The sequence below is a fragment of the Odontomachus brunneus genome, unplaced genomic scaffold, assembly GCF_010583005.1.
Source record: "Odontomachus brunneus isolate Ranch 3 - 2012 unplaced genomic scaffold, Obru_v1 Obru_scaffold_093, whole genome shotgun sequence".
In the NCBI taxonomy this organism is placed as follows: Eukaryota; Metazoa; Arthropoda; class Insecta; order Hymenoptera; family Formicidae; genus Odontomachus; species Odontomachus brunneus.
The window spans coordinates 722,707-744,750 of NW_022639543.1; the positions used below are offsets into that span (position 1 = coordinate 722,707).

Genomic DNA, 22,044 nt, shown 5'->3' on the forward strand with positions numbered 1-22,044 from the left:
TCGTATGAAATCGGATACGTATTTTCGTACGTTTCATATATTTTCCACCGCATAAAATGTATTTAATTTCCTCAATTAAGTCAATATTTGAAATATATAAATTATAAAATATATTATATTATAGCGATATCAAACTCTCTGTGTGTAACAAATATATATTAAAATAACATCAGAGGGATGTTCCACTTTCACCGCTCAAAATTTCGATGGTAAGTTTTGCGATGAATATGCAGTCAATCTCTCTTTAGCGAAAATCTGATGGGAGCTCATCACTTATCCTAACTTTCCGAATTTCAATTTTAAATACTTTGGCAACGAAACCTTAAATGAAGTCTCGGTCGTAGCCAAATCCATTTAAGATTATCTGAAAAACAGGATCTGGTTAGTTATCTGGATTCCTGAACTTTCATCCGCAAAAGTCTAATTAGATATCCCTCTATAACTATCACCTCGAGTTATCGCCAATCAACTTGAGAAATTTGTTGGTAAATCTGTTATTGAAACGTATCGCTTTCAAACAGGAGAAATATTTTTTGAAAATATATAACACTCATCACCAAAATCACGATCACCAAAAGAATATAACGACGCATGAGAATACCAAAACAATCGGCAAGAAATGTTGTCACCCCTCCCAGTGTTATCCGTTATAGAACGCTAAACGATCACAGCAATCAAAACATTGCGCACCTTCGAACACACCTTCGTATATCGTGTATTTTCCCGAGCCTTTGGCTGCGTTCGCTTTGGGCGCTTACGCGCTGTAAGCGTCATTCTATCTTCTTCCCGCATGTAACGAGCGATAAAGATAGAATGACACGAGCGATAAAGATAGAATTACAGCGCGTAAGCGTCCAAAGCGAACGCAGCTTTTATTACTGTTCGGGCCGGCAAGTGTGACACGTCGTACCACGGACTACATGTACGTACCGGAACGTTATTTATCATTCTTCTCGAGTGTTTAAAATATTTCACCGGTTCTTCTAAAATATTTAATCGTACTCTTGTCGGCATCGCGTTATTTAACGTGTATCTTCGATCAAATCGTACCTAAGTGTCAATGTCATAAAAGAGCAGCCAAGATGCTGGGTCGAGAATACAGGACGCGAGTAATCATACATCATATATTTCCAGGTATGTCAAATCATTTATTAAACAGGAGATTTTCGTTTTTAATTAACCGTTTGGAGTACAATGGTTTATCGTCAGACATTTTGTAAATATTTTAAAGAGAGGTAGAAAGATATTTTAAAGAGAGGTAGAAAGAAATTAATTAATAACATTATTTGTAAAAAATGGCACGACCGAAGTTGAATGTTCCTACCCTCTTTTTATTCACTAAATTTTTGCGAAGCCCTTACCTCATTAATATATTACAGGATTATTTTGGAGAGGAAATCAAATTACACACGTCGCTACGAGATATTTTTAATATTTTATTAAGTGTCTAAGAGGATTTGACGAGACATTTGGTGGCATTGGAGTGGTAGCATTCGAAAATATCTCACCGTGATTATTAGAACCACACTGTTAAATATTAGAGGGTCAAATTTAAACCAATTTCTTGAGTTAAATAATATTTAGTTATTTTTAACTATCATGTATGTCAAAATTTACTATTTTAACACAAAACATGTGTTTAAAAAAACAACCACATCTAATCAACCCATTTAAAACAATATTAAGTCATTTTTTACTAAAATAAAGGTTACATTAACGTGCACATAATAAAAAATAAACTAAATTTTAGTCAAATTTAATACATTTCTTAAGTTAAATTATTCTAACTCCATTAGGTAAATTAACGACATATTTAGTAGGAGCAGTAGCGACTTATAGGAATGGTTAAAAATAACTCAAATTGAGTATAATTTGACTACGGATTTAACAGTGCAGATCATAGCTTCAGGTATAGTGATCTCGCAACAAAACCACCGCTCAGTCTGTGATATACTCTACCGGTTTTTTGTAATCGTAATATTCGCTTCAGTTTGTATACAGTTTTGATAAAAATAGGAAAATAGAAAAAATTAATTTTAAGACAGAAATGATATTTCAGATTGTCATTCTAAACATTTTATTAGAATCTGAATTTTGAAAGTACTTCTCAATTAACGAATTTACCGAGAATAAAAAGATACTCAAATTTAGGCCGGTGTTTACAATCTGTCATTATTTAACAAGTAATTACAGTTTCATGAATCTCTGATTATTCGTTAACGTGTACCTGTACTTATTACATTATTGCATACAAAAAATATAGATCAATTATATTCTCAATAAAAAATTCTAAATAATTCACAACTATGAATGTCAACCTTAGAATCTAATATAAATCTCACAAAAATACTGATTTTTACGTCCAATACTCCTTACGCTGCAAGTACAATCATGTTTACATCTTGTTTACGCTTTCGTTTTAGTTAGCTTTGTTATTATACGAAATCTAAATTTAAATATATTTTAGTACACAGGGATTACGAGATTACGGGAAATTAATAAAGCGCCACATTGAATTTTCGTTCGCAACGCATACTATATGTCCCAGAACGATCTTCGAAGCTCTCGTGGAAGCATAGTACGGATTAAGATGAATATAAAAATGCCATGTTGCGATATTCGCAATAATTACCGAGATATTAATTAAAGAAGATTTGTGAATGATCAGATGTGGTAGATGAACTATAATGACATCTGTCGTCATGTGCTTGTACATTAAGTCAGACTGAACAAAAGGTCCTACGTCTTTTTCCTAATAAGTTTGTAGATTTTTATTTATTAATTGGAGAACATTAACATATTATCTCGAGCGACAACCCACTAATTTTCTTTAATTAATAATTAAAAATCTATAAAGTTATTGGATATAAGATTTTTATGTTCACCTTAATCCGTACTATATCTTCGCGAGAACTTCGAAGGTAAGGCACACCCTGTATATTACACGCACGACACAACTCTGTGTATATTCTTCATATTTACATTCTCTGTATGTATCATTTAATAAATTGTTTACGCGTTATATCAAAAATGAAACATACCAACGCTTGCGCGGGCGCTACATAATCCGCAACGAATATCTGCACGGCGCCTTAGAGATTCATCGCTGGAATATAGAATTGTCGATGGAATATCGAATATGCAGACGCGATGAAATTATTATAAAAGTTAGTCGAGAGAGGCCGGGAAAAGTATTTCTGCCACTTCAGCGCGACTGTCGTGAAACTTCTCGTGAAATAGATGTTTGGATAACTTTAAGGGGTGGCCGGTGCCACGAAATAACGCGTGCGAAGCCTTTCCTCGTCTTCCTTCTTGAAGGAAAGGTATAGCATATTTTATAATCACGGGTTTCCACCGCGTTGTTTAACGTCATCGATACTTTCCGATTCGTAGGAAACTAATTTGCCGCTCGTTCGGAATTTTGCATCGACGAGCTGCGCGACTACGTGTGCTGTATTAATGAGATTACGCGCCATATAATTTTGACATTCCAGTTGTTAAAATTTGGCATATCATATAGCCTTAGTCAGAAGCATGGAGCGCATTTTAATATACGCGTCATGTGTCGAATTAATCGATACATATACGAATTACCAAGCATGAGAAGTTACGTCGACATATTTCAGCGGGGCGAATTTGATTACCTATTCTGTCTCCTCTAAGGAAAGATTACTACGTCTTTTTTACACGTGTAAGCCGACTACTTTAGCTAAGCACGATTTATTGCTAAAGCTCCGCACTTTTGGTCAAAGTTATAAATTGGCCTGAGAAGAAACTTTTTTGTTACGACAAACTTTACACGTATTCACGCACGCAAGCACGTATATCGAGTTTACAATCCAGACTTGTCATCCTGTAATTTCATCATATCGAATAGAAGAGATCAGATGCCCTTTATTTCAAAATTTCGAGATTACAACTTCTCAGACTAATAATTGTGACTGACACGTGATAGAGGCAGTCTTCTTCTGTGTTGATGTCCGCCATGTTAATCATATATTTTGTTTTGTAACAACCAAAATATGCAACATAGCCATCATTTCTAGTTCAGTTGCTCAGTAGGAGACGCAGGATACACATATAAAATGTATATCATGATTAGTTGTTCCGTGGTCTTCGCCAGAAGAGGTCTCACAGCCCTCCTGCTGACATTTAATTCTGCACCAACTTTACCTCGTTTGTCTATATGCCCAATTTCAGTCATTTCATTAATGAAAATTATTTTTAGTATCCAAAACAGAATATATCATACACTTGCAAAAAATTGTATTCTAAGTAGTCACATGTCGATTATTCACATTATTCACGATGAAAAATACTAATACAAAATTTGGAGAAGCCCGAAAATTTATTTTACTACCACTAAATCAATCTTTTCTATCTTTTAACTACAGTATTATGTCGATTTTAACGAAATTCGAAGAAAAGTATCTAAAAGAAATATTACGCAATTTTGTGTTTCTCTCAAGATAAATACGAAAAAAAAGCAACATACCCCGTGGACTATCTAGACCCGGTCTCTCCTATCTATCTAGATCTCAGCGGAAATTAATCGGATCCTACTTCGTCTATATTTGTTGTGGGAAAAGTTGTCGCATAAAGAATAGTCCATCGATAATCTCCGCTCTTTAAAATTCCTCGGTGGAACGTGAACGCTCGCATCAACGCCACGTTAAAGGAAATTTTCCGCGGATAACATCGTAAGGAATTCTTTATCGGCCGAAGTTTGACGCAAGAATTTATGACTCCGCCGCGGGCAAGGGGAAAAAAAACACCGAACGATCGTTGTCGGTCTTCAACTTCCGCGACGACGACGGCGCCGTCGTCGTCAACACTTCATCGAGACAACGTGAATGACGAAACGTCTCCATCTCGTGACGCGGAATATCGTTCGCCGTTACAGAAGCACGTTTTAAAAGCTTCTTTATACTACGTAATTATATAGTCTAACGGAGAGACGGTTCCGTTTTAATTGCCTGGCGGCTTTTCCCACGACGAGTTAAATTGAATAAACTTGTTGATCACGTCGGAGTGTTTCCTGGCGTTCGATTCCTTGAACAAACACGATCGCGAGCTATTTTTTTCCAATTACTCATTCATAAACGATACAACTGCAACCTGCTCTACTTGCTGTTATGTAATTCTGTTGATATTCTCTAAATTTCTTAGAGTGAAAATTTCACTCGAAAAATGGAGTGACAGCCGAAGCACTCGAATTAGAGTGACTTATAGAGTGAATTCCTTCACTCTGTATCGTGGAGTGAAAATGTTTACTTTGTCGTGGAGTGAATTTTCCCTCAACAAATGACGACTGTCAATCGAATTAAAGTAACTTTTTATGTCGTAAAAGAATGAATTCGGAAATAATGCATATATCATTATAAGTGTCACTCCGATCAGTAGTGGCTCAAGGCGAATGACTCAACAGCCAGAAGTCTCAGGTTCAAATCCCACTGTGGTCAGCAAATTTTTTCAAACTGTTATAAATGAAATTAATTAAATAGCACACTCTCATTAAAAAGATTACAATAAGTTGAGTCACTCAACAACCACATATATAATAGAACCAGAGATTTTTCTTTTACCTAATTGTAAAAATTCTCTTCTCTTGAAATATTCACTTCAGTTGGAGTGAAATATTTACTCTTATGAAAAGTGAAATGTCACTTCATTCAGAGTGACAGTATTTTCACTGTCGCTTGGAGCAAATACCCACTCTTTTTGAATGAAACTTCACTCTGAGAAATTCAAAGAATAAAACACTTTTTCTTCCAAACACCCGCTTTAATATTATCATCGCGCATTCGCGAAACGAACGAACGGAGGCGAACGCGAAAACGGCAGCGAGGAAGACACAGGAGTGCACCGGCACCTCCGTTCCGATAAATCATCTCCGGGAAAAACTTGCGGGTCACTCTACTCTAGCGGGAAAACGTGGTCCACTTGCTATGCGAGCGGCGCGCACGCGCGCACCGTGATATTCCTTGCATAATTATTACCGCGCGTCGGTTCCCGGGGAGGGACTTCTTATCTGCTCCTGACTGGAATACGGGATGGCGAGCGGGCGTCACGTCCGGAGGATTTTTGCGTCACGTGCCGGCCTCGTGCAGCCCGGCGCGCTGCGGCGCGCGCGAAAAAGGGAGAGAGACGGATCCCCGCTTGCGCTGGATAGGAATCAATTCGCGGGAGCAGCCGAGCGGCATGACACGCCGAGACGAGACCGTGGCGTGCGTATGGCAGGGCAGACCTAGGGCTGGGGATGTTTGCTCCCCTTCCTCTCCCCCCCCCCACTCTCTCTTCCTCTCTGTCTGTTTCCCTCTTTCGACAGACACTCCATTTTCCCAAGCGCGCGGTGTATTCGCTTCACGCGTTCGCGGAGATCACGCGTGGGAGTCGATGAAATTTGGAAAGCCCTCCGCGGAAACGCTTACCCCTCTACTGTTCTAATTACCCTCTACTGTTCGAACGGTCCCCTGTGTTTTCACATCCGCGAACTTCTCTTCAACACCATGTCGAAGGTTCGAACGTTTACGCTGGGGAGGAGGTAGGGTGGGGAGAGGGAGGGGAACTTGAGATTGCGCGACGTAAATTATTCTTGCCGCCGATCGTAGACTCGTGGTCACGAGAAAGATATCCAGCGCGAAATGCGGCCGGGATTTGGGTCAGACGTAATGCGCTAGGAGGGATCGCACAGTAACACAGTTATTCCATTTATCGCGTATATAGCACCGAAGAGTAGCGTAATCAATCTCGAGCAGCGCGGAGACTCTCGTGTTCATCTCATCCGCTCAGTATTTATTCCCTTTCACCACCATATTTTTCGTCTTTATCAAACGAACTATACGAAAATAAGTTATACGAGCGATCGGCTTAACGTGTCACGCTTATTAAAGATCTTAAAGCGGAAAGACCGGGACGACAACTCAGCATCGCCTACATGATCAAGTTACTAAGTGCTCGATCTAGATTCCTGTTTGGTGTCGTGTCTTTCGTAAATTTGATTCTGGTTTTCCGTAAATATTTCAATACGCTTCTTCAGAGAGAAGAACAGTCCAAGAATCAGGTCATTCCAGTTTCAGATTGTTTTCTTGAAAAAATAAGCTACCTTTACACTTGCTAACTACGTTTAGAAATTTTCCGAAATTTTGTCAAATATACAGCATAGATTCGAATTAGAATGCCTAAATTTGTTCCAAAATATAAGGAATATACAAACAAACCCGCAGATATTTTATATATATATATATATATATATATATATATATATATATATATATATATATATATAGATTCTACCCATTTAGGTATACTCTTATTACACTCAGTAGATACTAATACATCCCGCTGTGTATGTGCACGCATGTGTATGACAAAATAATTCCAATGTTTCATTCGAAAAATCCTCTCGCTATTCAAATTTTTTCAAAAGATTATTTTATTTTTTAATCAATTTCGGCACATTTTTTTTAGAACAATGCTTGATTTATGCTTGAATTCCGAGATTTTTTGTAAACATTTCAATTTTCTTTTTTAGAGAGTGGAATAGCCTGAAACTCAAATCATTTCGGATTGTCCTTCCTGCAAAAGTGAATTGAAATCTTTACGAAACGTCGAATCCACGAAAGACGCGACGTTGAGATTCAAATAGAGCGTTTCTCCTTTCTTACCGCGAAAGCTTCGAATATCAGAGCTTTTTAAATGTCGTACATTTGTCTAATTCCTTTATTCCCTTATCAAGCATCATGTCGCTTCCTATTCTAGAAAGACGAGAGTGCATCTCGAGGAGAAATCTTTTGTCTAGGGATCGAATCGGTGGTTTCGAAAACCTCGAAATTACAATTCCCAAGTTGGTTCGAAATGTTCTTCCGGCGGAAACGTTTCTATCGTGATGTTCCGACGAACTTCCGAAGCCGTTACCGAACGCTATGCGAGGCCGCTTCGCGAAGAAGATGCACTCAGGCTTTCAGAGATTAACCCTTTCGAACATCAGCGAACGATTGCGCGCGTTGACTTTCGGCTTAACTCTCATTGTTGATCCAGACATATCTCACGGTTGAAAGTTCTCGCACACGTTTGTTGTTAGTTAAACCAAGGTTTCCCATAAACCGCCGCGCTGGGAGTACGTTTCTAGAACATAAATTAGATAACATCTGCACCGCAGTAATGGTGTAGCTGTAACAACTAAAAGATTGCAGTATGCGTTTATTTTACGTGTGTATCGTCCGACAAATGACACGTTTCTTGTTAATTGTAATTCATCAAGAAACCAAGGAATTAACTCTCACATAAAACAGCATTTCTTTGACATCTTAATTTAGTACACTGGAATTGTTTTTATTCTTGTTTATTTACATTCATATGAAAATACGAATAAAAATCTATGAGAAATTATGAATATACTTTCAAATCTGTAAAATATAATTATGTACGAAAATGATTGCAAATATTCGTTTGGATAATTCGTTTTGCTGCTAATATAACGAGAAACGTGACGAAAATATGAGTTTATATAAATATTTAGGAGAGACCGGGACTCTAAAGATGTCCTCCTCCCTTATATTTCAGAATGTTGAAGTTACAACTATTCAGACAACAAATTGTTGTAAATAACTGTTCAAACGTGCTAAAGTCAGCCTTCTTTTGTATAGTTAGATTCATCTTTAAAGTTCTCTACAGTATTATGTAAAAATATTGTAACTCTAGACGTTTAAGAAGCATTATCAAATCACTTAGTCATTGTTCATTTTATTTATATTTGTGGCATATATATTCTATTATTAAGTTTATGATCTACTATTAAATCTATAGGCATCGACTGTCTCATTAATACACTCATAATATTTTCAATTTCACCGATTCGAACGCAAAACTTTAGGTTTAAGCTTGGTCATGCGGGCTCCATAGGATCGCTCACAATTAGCGGTAGCAAAAATGACACTTCCCAGATCTCTTTCTTGAAACGGTCGACGTACTCGAAGATACTCCTTCCTCCGTTCTTGAGAAAAAAAGAGGACAAAAAAGTTGGATGGTGAGACCGAAAGTCGCCACCAAGACATCTCATTAAAGATTCCATGAAAGTTGCAACTTTGATAGGATTAAAGATTCGAGAAAGCCGCGACGACGATGCTATAAGAGTGACACGCAGTCGCTGCTGTTACTGCCAGTCGCAGCGGCTTCCTCCGAGACGAGAATATCGAGTTTACCGCCCGTGTCACGGCGCGTGGCCTTCCGCCGAGACGAACATCGCGAAGTTTGCCCGTCATTTTATGCGGTACACGAGAACCCGCGGAAAATAATTAACGGCACTAGCTGAGAGATTCTCGTGCCGCGTGCTCGGACTAAGAATATCCACCGCGTTTTCCGGTACAGAATGTTTCGTTTAGTACGCGACGGTGAAAGTATCAACGGAGGGAGAACATATTCGTTATCCGACGAACGATCTGCGAAATTTTTTAATTTTGTAAATCTCGCAAATTCAAATCATGTACGCACGTGCGCACAAACGCTGAAGGGATAAGATTTATTATTAATGAAAAGTGTAACACATAAAAATTGATAACTTCAAAAATAGTGCCACTGTATTCAGACTTTAAGGGGATGCTAAAGTCCAACTCGAACAGTGTCGATAACGTAGACATCGTCACTAATACAGTCACGCTATCCTTTTCAGAGAGAATTATTTCTTGTACATATAGAACTTACGTAAATGTATGTGCCTTACATATTCAGCGGAAAATCTAACCACATGTGTTGTGTGTGTAGAAATCTTTCTGCAAACTTTCCCTATAGTCTTCAGTTTTTGAGTTCAAGTGCAAAGGTACAGCACAGGTACAGGTGGTTTTTCAAAATTTTCTGTTTGGAACATACACATTTTCGATATGTACAAGCTGCGGAACTTATTACGCTAACTGACAGCTTGAAATTTTAAATGTTTTTTTTCGTTTTCGTCGCATATTGAGCAATGCTTCTATTTATTTTTGCACGGAATTCGATTACATAAAAACATTTGTAATTCTGTACGACCAATACGACGTAAGCTTTGCAGAAAAATGTCAGTTTTTAGCATCCCCTTAAAACACATTTTCGATACACACTTATACATACTTATTACTGACTTCAATTAAATCCATTTATCAAATCATATTTAAAAATATGCTATCAAACATCTACTGAAGACGCCATATTGTTTATCCGATAAAAATATGGTCGATTTATGTTGAATTAAAAATTTCATCAATTGTACACTGAATTCTGATATAAGTTGGTTTTTCCCCGTACGAATTTTCTGTTCTGTTCTGTTTGAGATGACGTCGACGACGCTCATCTCGGCAAGAAGATTTGACTTACGCGACGCTTATTATGATTTTGCAAGAATCTCGTTCGTTGCCGTGTATAAAATTCGCGTTCTGAAGCGGCGGTATCGGGATACAGTCGATAATCGAGCTGCGAAAAATTTGCCAGAGGAATTAACGTGGCGCCGTCTTTTTTATAGCGCGACGTTTCGAGCACGCGGGTCGTAAATTTCGGCGGATCGACGCGTTGCGTTTTCGCACCTTGTTTATTTTTTTTTCAGCACCAGCGAAATTTACAACCGGGTCTGTAAAGCTTATACGATAATGTGTGAGTGTGATGTATCCCGCGCCGCCTCTTCTGTGCTTCAAAACACTCATTTGAAAATAAAGTTTATGGGGTGCATATTTTTTTGTTTGCCATATAAAAGCGAGTCGTGTTATGCATAGGTGAGTACGTGGCTTTCTCGCGGTTGCCATTTTTTGCCCTGAAAGCTCACTGCGCGTAAATTTGATCTTAGATTAAAAGAATATCAGAGAAGATTACACTTTCTCCCTCTCTCATAAAAGAACGACGAATTTCTTTCAGTTTCCTAAGAGGCGAATTATTTACCTGTAAAATATGATATTTTGAAACACAATATACGCATGTGTCAATCTCAAATTCGACTTAGGCACATTAACAAAAACAATATGACCTCTGTAGGATCTTGGACTTTCCATATGAGGATTCCACCGAGACATTTATTTGTTCGATCGAGCAACATAATGTTTGAGAGAGTACATTGCCGTGTATAATATCGCGATTAAAACAGGTGACGCCCTGGGGAAAAAGGTTGAATGGTATCGCGACATAAATGGCACGCCTTCCTCTCGCGCTCTCCTTCACTCCCTATTTTAATTTCTGTTTACGTACACATGGTGCAAATATTGGCGTTTAAAGTGGCTTTAAAAGGCCGACGGACCATAGGCTGCGGTGAAATCTTCACCAGCTGCTCGCAACGACGGATTAACGACGTAATAATTTTGTTACGGCTTCGAAAATTTTGTCGCGCCAACGAAATTTCTGGCGCGACAAGAGATAACTGCGCGCTTTTCCGCAACGCCGTGTATCACGATGTATCATTGTCAGTCGAGATTCATCCGTTGTTAAAAAAGTTGTTAAAGTTATTTACATACTGAAAAAATACTAAACTACTAATAGTAAAATACTAAAATACTAATAGTAATTAAAAAGATACATTCTTATCATTTGCAAAATTGATATACTTTTAGTACGTAAATTACAACAAAAGTTATTGAACTTACAAAATGTGTGTAAATTATGTAACATAATCGATACATATAACTGATAAATATAATTGATAAGAAGAGTAAGTTATAAAGCTTTTAGACTTTCCAAAAAAATAAATATTTTAATTATAAAACTCACAAAAAGAGTAAATTACAAAATTATAAAACTCTATTTTCGAGACAATCTAGACTAGTTAATTTTTTTACTCGCGGATTTTAACGAACGTTTCGTAACGTTTAGACTTCATCTAGAGATAACCTCACAAATCGATAAAAAATTTCTTCGCGACGTTCGATCCCAGAAATTTTGCACCGACAAGACTGATAACACTTTTGTTTGCGTTTATCGTCGCGTTATTACATAAACTCGAGTTGGTGCAAAGGTACCCGCCACGATTGCGAACGGTCCTCTTGAATCACCCTTGAGACCTGTAATTCGCATTTCTCTCTCGCTTCGTGACGACAGCGAAGTCCACGCGACCGGCTTTAATTTATAGAATGACGTGTTTCGGTCAAGCCGCGTGCTTTTCAAACGAACGAAAATGCACAACGCGTGCGAAGAAAGTGGCGGCGACACATTCTGTATGCACGGCGTTGCGCAGGAACACGTTTCCTCTATCAGGACGTCGTCGTCGTCGTCGTCGCCGCCGTCGCCACCGTCCTCCTGGCGAGTTGGCTGCTCGCCCGTCGAAATGGACCTCCGCGTCGAGGATATTTCATATAACGCGACGTATGGTCCGTCGGCCTTTTAAAGCCACTTTAATCGCCGATATTCGTGGTGCGCGCCGGCGTGCGAACGAGAATTAAAATGGGGCGGAAAGGATAGAGTGAGGCAAAAAGAGAGACCGATAGAGGGGGGAGAAAGAGAGAGAGAGAGAGAGAAAAGAGGGGAACAATGTCCCTCTCGTTGCTCGCATAAATTTGTTCAATCCACCTCACGAGCTTCTGTAGGAAGTAATTGCAGTGCGAAATTGCCTTTTGCGTCGAGATCTCGACAGCGACATTATCCCGCGTTAAATAATATGCTTTTTTCATCTACTAATAAAAAAGTACTAGAAATCGATCATACATCATATGTGTGATTTTATCGTGTCCCTCTCAAGTGTCGTGGAAATGTTCACCTCGACACTTTTATTTTTAGATCTCATATAAAAATTTTCTAAAATTTTCTCAGATACAGCACAGATTCCGATTGGAATACCTATAATTTACCCCAAAACTGTTTATCCCACTACGATACTGACTGAAAATCCTTTGTCCCAAACATAAACTCTCTGTCTAGAATCGAATCAAAGTTATTATAAAAACTCACGTTTTTTTCAATTAGTAATATCCGTATAATTTATAATATCAAATGGAGACTTTTCTATTTTTATATCAATTATTGTATAAAATAAAGAATCAAAATAATAAGATATTTATAAAACACTTTAACCTTTTATTGAATAACGGAATTATTTAGAAAGCCAACATATGTTTTGTTCAATTATAATGTAAAATAAAAATCAGAGAGAGGAAAAATATTTAGGAAGAATATTTGAATAACGCAGGCGCGTGTTATTTAGCTCGTGTGTATATGTGCGCTATAGATATTAATATAATATTAACTATAATATGTAATATTAACAACCACAAGATCAAAAATACAAAGAAACTCTAATATCTCCTGCTATTTCCACCTCTCCCTCTCCCTTCCTTTTTCCCTATCTAACCCTCTCGTTCCCTCTCTTTCTCTCTTTTAGATCACATTCACGTTTTCAACCACCTCCACCTCTAGATAACTTAGAATTTTTAGACAGTTTCTATTCCTGGACCTTCCTGGATCGCTTTCATTCCTGAATCAGTTCCATTCTTGGATCAGCTTCATTATTGAATCGTCTACATTCCTGGATCTCCTACATTCCTGAGCCACCTTCATTCCTGAAATGTCCTATTTCTGAACCGCCTCCATTCCTAGATGCTTAGATCACTTCCATTCGTGGGCCGCCTCCATTCCTGTCGAAATATGTAACATCCCCAAATAATTTAAACGTAAACGCTCAAAGTCATCGATGTATCATGTAAGAGATGAAGCAAACTGGGATGTAGTAACCAATCATCCCTCTGCGGTAAAATATATATGAAGCAATCCATAACACGACAATCAATTAGCATCGCGAAAAAGAGGCTTCTATATTTTGATACATTCGCGATTTAGTAAACACATCTTTCTTAGAAAAGAACAATCATTTGTTCGAAACATTACACTTCTTATAAAACCCATAATTATTTTCGGTAATCGGATTCCAATTAGATCCCAAGAAATGATCTATGCGGGACGTAAAGAGAACTTCTTTCTCACGAGTGCATTCACACGCGCAGACGCATACAATCTCTCTTTCTCAGGATCTCGTAATTTCGTCGCGAGATCTTCTCGTATAGAGATTTTTGCGCGTGGCTACGTAGTCGTATATAATAAGTCGAAGAGATACATACGGTACATTCTAAGGTGGAAGAAGAGTACAACGCAGAGGATGGAATAAAGGGGAGGGCGGGTAAAGCGGCGGTTGATTAGATTTTCCGAGGATGAGGAGGGGGAGCGCGCGAGGGTGCGGAGGTCGGGGCAAATGCAGAGCGTGTTCATGTCGAGGACATACGAGGAATCGTATTATCGACTCCCCTCGCGCCCCTCTTTCCTCCCCTGACTTGCCTCTCTTCTTCCCTCCTCGTTTCCTGGCTGGCTGTGAGGCGCGAGGGATGAGGCAAACCAAGGAATTATGGAGGAATTGCATACGTGCGCTGCGTCCCCGATGTTGTATTATATAAACCGCGAGTACGGTCGGACCTACCCTTCCAGTTTATATAATAGCAGAGGTTCCAGACGGAAGGGTGTACGGTTGAGAATGAGAGGAAGGCGGAAGAGTAAGAGAGAGACAGACAGCGGGCGAACGGATGCGAACGCGCGAGCAGACGCACGTTCGCGCATCCGTCCTGGAATGCTCAAAGGAATCACAGCGCGCGCACCCGGCGAGTGCATCCCGAGACGCTCTACCCGGGAGTAAACACTTCCTACCTACTCAGTCCGAAAGTGTTTCCGAGTGGCTGGAGCGAAAACGTTTCTCTTTGCCGCGCGAAGGAAGCGCACAAGTTCGATTCCGATCGCGGGGCCAATCGATCGGACGCGTCCTTCGAATCTTCCGCGACGCTGAATTACGCGACACGTAAACGTCGACGCTTTTGCAGTAACAACGGGGACGAGCGACGGGCTGCTCGAAATAAGGAAGCGATATGTAACATCGAGCATATCGGTATGCATAAATAAAAAGCGGTACGGCGAAAAATGACATATCGTTATCGTGACAGATTCGTTATTGGATCTCGCGTTGGGACTCCGTCTAGAAGAATTATCGGGAAACGTCCACGGAGCGGGGGATTATAACCCTGCTGAAAGAAAGTACGTGATTAATATTTCAGCTGTTTCTCTCGCTCAGATCGCTCGGTTCCGGTTCCAGTGAGACATAATTTATGTGACCTCCATTGCAGCCATTGGAGCGGAAGGGGTTAATGGGTTAGTGAGGTATCGTTCGCGGCAAAAAGAGTAACTTTATGACGTTGTAAATGAATTATCCGAAACAGGCGATTTTTACTGATGTTTCTTTAAGTGAATTTCGGAAGCACCTAACCGACAACTGCGATATAATTAAAAGCCTTGATCCGCGCGACCGTAAGTGCTTTATTTTCCACGCTCAAAGTGTTTTAACTGGGTCGACTCATCCGAGAGATCTCCCGAATCGAAATTTTGACCCTATATTGAATCTTGAATTCTACACCACAGTAGGAACTAAGATAACAAAGTAGGTTTAATTCTAATGATATAATTTACTCCTACTTTGACCCTGATAATGTCTGAAATTTCCGCTTTCGCTTTCTTTAGTGTCAAAGTAGGTTGTATAATAGTAGGATCTTAGGAAGTAGGTTCAGTTGCGAACCTCTATTGAAACTTTAGCTCCTACATAGAATATATGTATTTTATAGAATTCAAGGTTCAATATAGGATCAAAATTTCGACTCGGAAACGAGTGTCAATATCGTCAAAATAAGTTTCACCTAAATAGGTTGTAGATTATCTAAGTAAGTTCAAACTATTTTTAAGAGTGTCAAAGTAGCATAGTCAAAATTTTGACAAGGTAGGGTTAAAGATTCAAAAGAAAAGTTAATAAGTATAAATATGATCAAAGTAGGTTTTACCTAAGCTATAAACCGTCTAAGTAGGCGCAAACTATCCTTAAGAGCGTCAAAGTAGCATTAAAATTTCGATTCGGGTCCCACACAAATCGCAACTTATATTGCACGAAAGTTTTTTGCAAACAGTTTCGGCCGTAGAAATTCCGGGCATAGAAAATAACGAGGGTATGCCAGGAGAACCGTTTTGCGCTATATACGACATACACACACACACACACACGCGCGCGCGCGCGCGCGCATCTATAAAAACAGCGCAATAAGGGGTTAACCAGTATAGGTAATACGAAAACCAAGCGAGCCGCAGGGTATCGGCATTCGAGTGCCTGCGATCGAAAGAAACTGTACTGCACAGGAATCGTGTGCAGCTTATTTTTCCGCAAAGGAGTGCCGTAACAAGCGGAATCGACAGGTCATGCTGTGTGGTCAGGCCGGCTAAACGAATCGCGTAGGAGTCTGAAGAAAACGTTTCCTGATTAGGCTTCCGGGATTTTAAATTCTTATAGATTCTTGAGCCGAACAAAAAGGTAGATCTTGACACACAAATATCGTGATCATAATAAGTCTGGAACTTAATAAGATTGTGACCGAAAATGGTTAATATATATTTTTTACTACACTGTTATAAACTACATTTCAGCAATGCTATATTGCTGCAAAGGATTCGTCACTTTTCTATTAAGGTCTTGTAGCATATTTGGATATTGGATAGGAAGTTTTTGTTAAGTGTCTAAAAAATATGACGAATTGATGTTGTTCACTTTATTTGTAGAAATTGCCAAGTTCCGGTCTATAATAGCTGATTTAAGTCCTAAATCTTAAGAAATTGAGGAAAATCAAATGTGAGGAAAATAATGGACTGTGATTGGTCAATTTCTTAAGATTTAAGGCTTAAGTCACCTATTGTAGGTCGAAACTACTACCTCGAAATTGAATAATTTCGTTTTGTTCGTTTTTTAACTTATTTGACGCACATGACAAGCCTTCCGCAACAAATTAACAACATTAATATAGTAATTTCTCGCGATTTTGCTTGAACCTCGATTTCAATAATTAATATACTTGACTAACTGTATAACTCTCTTTATTCTAATATTATCCGCAAAATACGATTCCGAAAACTACCAGATAACATTCAATTTGACAAGACTGGACGAAAGTGCCTATTCCGTACTTAACGTGACGTCTAAGAGAACGCGCGATTCCTGCAGCCGCACGAATTGGGATCGTGAATTCGCCGAGTGCGAGAGTGGACCGCGAGGGTTGGGGTCGTTTCGGGGTAGGCACGTACGAGAAAGTAACCAGTTGTCGGTTTATCGGCCGGCTGAATAACTGCGATTCACCTGTCACGAACAGGTACAAACAACGAACCGCGGGTAGAGGAGGAGGAGGAGGTAGTAGTGGAAGTAGCAGCGGTCGCGGGAACACCTACACGGCTTGTACGTTGTTGGGTCAAAATAACGTTCCTTCTTCGATTCCATAAAATTTATCAAACGGCTCGCGACCGAGCGCAACCGATACGACGCGCCGCGTCTCACGGTCGTTTGCAGCACGCGCGGATTGCTCTCGAGCGAAACGAGGGAGGCGTGCTGTGTGACTCTGCGATCTCTGATAAGGTACAAGGCAATATAATCGGCTGATTGAGTGAGTTAGATATAACGGCTCCACGCTGCGGCACAAAATGGTAGTTACTGTGTTTGCGCCCATTACTTTCGGGCATACTCGGAACGTTCAGAGGTAATGGAAAAACGTCTACCCCAAGTCGATTAAAATATAAAATATTTATTAATATACGGCCACTTTTTCTTGAAGATTTTAGTACAAAGGAGGATGGATAAAATGGGCCATTTTTCCATCGCCCGAGCGATGGAATCTTTTTTGTTTTCTTATATTTTTTCATGCGCTAAATCATTTGCAACGTTAATTTCAAGTTAAACTGATGAATTATCAGAAACAGCCATATCATATACTTGCAAGAAATTACTTATTCTAGCTGAATTATCAGAAACAGTCATATGATATACTTGCAAGAAATTATTTATTCTAGCTAAGTAATATATCGTCTAATTTTATTCAGCCATGATGAAGAATATTAATAAAATATAAATATAAATAATAAATTTCAAGAGGCTCGAAAATTTACTTTACTATTACCAAATCAGTCTTTTCTATTTCTTAATTGTAATATTATTCCAATTTTATTGAAACTCCGGAAGAAGTATTTATGCCCTAAAAGATCCATTTCGGAATCTTGTGCCCACTATTCTTCTCAAGATAAAAAAACACGTGAGCAACATATCCCTGGAACCATATAAAAATATGTAACGGGGCCAAGGTGCCTCGTTACAAATATAGGAAAACGTGCATAAGAAAGGTTCTATCGCTTAAATAAAAAATGATATATTTTACCCATCCTTCTTTATTTATAAATCTAAATTATACTACATTATCGTGTGACGCTTTTAGTGACTGTTTCTTAAATACTATATACCAACTATTAAAATATTAGATAGTAGTTAAGAAGCACCTTATATGATTTATGAAGTTTTTGATATTAATAACAAATTATTCGATAAAAATAATAAAAGGAAACATTTGTAACAAGTTAAATAGAAAAAAAAGAAGAAGTATGCGTTTATCATGGCGATAAATTGTTCCTAAAATAAAAGGCATTATATGGCAAGGCAAATATTTGACAAGCATCGGAGTAAAGTAACAAGTATGAAAATGTTTAAAAAGCGTCGCGCTCGTCGCGTGTGTCTCTCGTGGAAAAATCAACCGGTTAATAATTGCCAATCAGACGTTCATTTCGCGCGATATATTTCATTACAAGTGGCGAGACAAGGTTTTCGTTCTGAATGCAGGCGTATTCTATTTCTCGTAAAAGCCCCAAGAGATGCAAAAGACATTCGTGGGATGCATTTTAGTTGTGTATTTGGAAATGGAAGAGGGGCGCGATGTCGAGACGAGAGTAAATAGAGCGCCCCGTAACGCGGGCATTGAATGGAAAGATTTATTCGGCCGACGACTGTCACCTAAGCTATGCAGTTCAATGTGGGGCACGCTGACTTGTTTACGTCCTGCCATTTTCGCGCTAACGTAACCTCCGCGAAATTAATGAAAAACTTTCTCCAGAACGACGCGTCCGTCGATCGACAACGCCTCGATTCGCGATAATGAAAATTACACCGAAAGAAAAAGATATACACTGACAAATAAATCTACACAAAGGATACACTCCGATTTCTTTCTAATTTGGCACAAATGTAGAAGTATAAAAAATATTTAGGTCATATTCTTTCATTTTGATCCACTTTGAGTTTCACAGGCAATTTATAGCTTCTTAATGTTCTCACTCCTATCATCAAGTGCAACAAAAATACATAAGAAATAAGATTAGAAATAAAATTGAAATATTCTTTGACGACATATGAACTTTTGCTCAATGATAATAAACTAGCAAATTATATAAAATGTACAGTAGAGAAGATCGAGTCTTGTTATACAAAAGATTATGTTAGCTATGTGTTTTATTTATCGTAAAAGGTATAGTAGAAACGAAATTGAAAAATTTTTCTTTTAAAAGATAAGTACTTTAAAACATAAGTTTCATTAAAATCAGAATAATATTACAAACTTCTAAACTCTTTGATTGAACAATTGTTGCATAATTACTCTCTAAGATATCCCTATGAAAAAATAGGTAAAACCTGAACAATCTACCACCTGATTTCATCCTCTTGACACTTTGTGATAATTCGAGCGGGTAATTTCAGCTAATTTCGTTTAAAAGTGATCACAAACAACTTAACATTAGTTCAGAATCTGGATCAAAAGTCATTCCACTTTCCAGCAAATATGATGATAACAAATGACGTTTTAATGACACATTTCTAATGTTAGCAAAATATCATTAATATGTCACTTGACGTTCTGCTACTTAGCAGATGGTTGAGTATTTTTGGAAATATATGATGCTGCTATCTTCATTAAAGGAAAAGCCAATTAAAAAACAATGACAGAAATATAAATTTTTGTATACATGCATAGTAAATTACATCACGTTTGAAATTTCCTTTCCTTGAAAATAAAGCCGATCAGACCAGTAACTTTCCAATCTCGCACTCTGTGAAAACTTACACATCTCACTTCATATAGAACATCCACCTTCTGATTGTTAAGCACTTCCGCTTCTTGACTCGAGATTCTACTTACCCTCGAGACCCGTTCGTTCTCGCGCTCTTCAATTCCGGCTGCAATTTTCCGTCCGATAGATCGCCGCTTATTTTCTTAGATTGCGCCGTTGGACTACAGTAGTTCGCGTCGTCTTCTTGCTCGCAGACCGCGACAACGGACGAATTACGTCTGGTTCTAAGAAATTCTGGGAAATCCCGGGAATGCTTGAGATAGCATTACATTAGTTTACATTCGCAATTACATTTGTAAATGCGACGTATGTCGCGCACCGTGACGATGCCGCACAGCAGACGTTAATCCCAAATTCGTACACGCCCGGCGAATATCACGACTGTCTAGCTGGACAAAAAGATAAAGAGAGCGACACCGCGTTCCGACAGATGTCCAATCAGGCACGAGGGAAAGAATAAAAAAAAAAAAAAGAAGAAGAAAGAAAGAAAAAAAGAAGGGCCGTTGATTTGCCCGAACGACCGAACTTGATGAAATTTCACGTAAAAGCCCGTTTTCACGCGACATTAACCTTCGGCGCTTGTACTTTTTCCACCTCATGCCGGTATCCTGCGGTCTTAAGCATCGCGTCGATTAATTACACGAGCAAATATCCAAGAATGGATTAATCAGTTACGCTATTAGTCGAACCGTGTATTGTATTGTCTTACGTTACGTCGGTTCTCATAACAATAATGACGGTAAAATCACCTTGCGAAAGAACTAAATCTGACGACTAACTTGAACAAAGGGAAAGTTCGGAATATAGTTCGCCTGTATTTAGTTTCTGTGTACTTTACAGCGCTTTTTGTTTCGTTTGTGCCTCAAAGAAAGAAAAATGCAAAGCAGTAGACAATGACTAGTAATATCTCTAAAATGACAAAAGCACCCCTTTAACGGATTTGAAAAACGCTCAACTTCCGAATAATGGTAAAGTTCCATATACCCAGATATCAACACATAGAGAGAAGGTTGGTAAAATTCATACAACAGTGACACATCTAAGCGTGTTTTGGTTGGAGGAAATAGAAAAGAGAATAAAATTTATTTCTTATTAAATAAGACAAATAATAATAGAGATAAATATTAAGTAATAGAATTTCTTTAATTCTTTTGAACTAAACTTGTTTAAATAAGAAACAGAATTTCTGGAATAATTATTACACGTTTCTTATAGTCCAAACAAAAAACGTCTTATATATTTTTTAAACTAATATTAAACATTTTTAATAATTATAAGATTGATACTATTTAATTTTTTAGTTATCTTTAATTATTCATCATTACTTGTGTCTTTCTCTTGTAGGCCCTTATTATTTTATTCATCATAATCAATTCCTTTTGTCACAATGTCATACGACGACGTTATAATGACCAAACAGAATCAGTCGTTTCCGAATGATTTTTTAATGGAGAACTTTTCGTCTTTATTAGACACGTTTTGCCCACGCCGCCGTGTCCATTATTTTCATACGATTATTTCGCGCGAGGGCAGCGGTCGCGTTATTTCAGCGGCGGGTGGATTTCGCGCGCCGAGCTGACAGTGAGGGATTTCGGCGCATAGAAACGCGCGCGAAATCAAATTCGGTGGTTTTACCGTCCAAATTGGGGCCGTTCAATAGACGCCAAAGTGTCCGCGACAGAGCCCTCCATTGTTATTTTGAATGGAATATACGCCGCTGTGTGTCGTGACAACACACCTCGGTTTATCGACGGAAAATCTGCATCAGCCATGTCGAGTTGCATTTTCCATGCCTGCGTGGCTTTGACTTCTTGTCTCGATTTGAAGATTAATTATTAACGAATCGTTTTATACTTCATTTTCGTTCGTGCGTATTTCTTACCACAGTGATGTGGCGCCTCCTAAGTATACGAAGAAAGTGAATGATCACATGTGTGCTCCTATCTCTGCAAATATTTTCAATCGTCGATCTAATTAACGACAACATAATATTGTATTAACATTTTCTCTGTGGCGCAGGCGCTCCCCATGTGCTACACACACACACACACACACACACACACACACACACACACACACATATATATATATATA

The 22,044-nt window shown here is 38.5% G+C and overlaps 1 protein-coding gene across 3 annotated transcripts in view; it reads left to right on the forward strand.

The window, feature by feature from the left end:
• The window catches only part of LOC116848345 (lachesin-like), a 216,376-nt gene that overhangs the window by 141,275 nt on the left and 53,057 nt on the right, over nt 1–22,044 (forward strand). The window contains exon 1 of one of the 3 annotated variants that reach the window (XM_032824316.1): nt 885–1,134. The exons of the other annotated variants lie outside the window; for them this stretch is intronic. The gene's annotated coding sequence lies outside the window, so the exon portion shown is untranslated. Of the gene's footprint in view, nt 1–884; nt 1,135–22,044 lie in introns of those variants that run through there. 3 annotated transcript variants of the gene reach the window in all.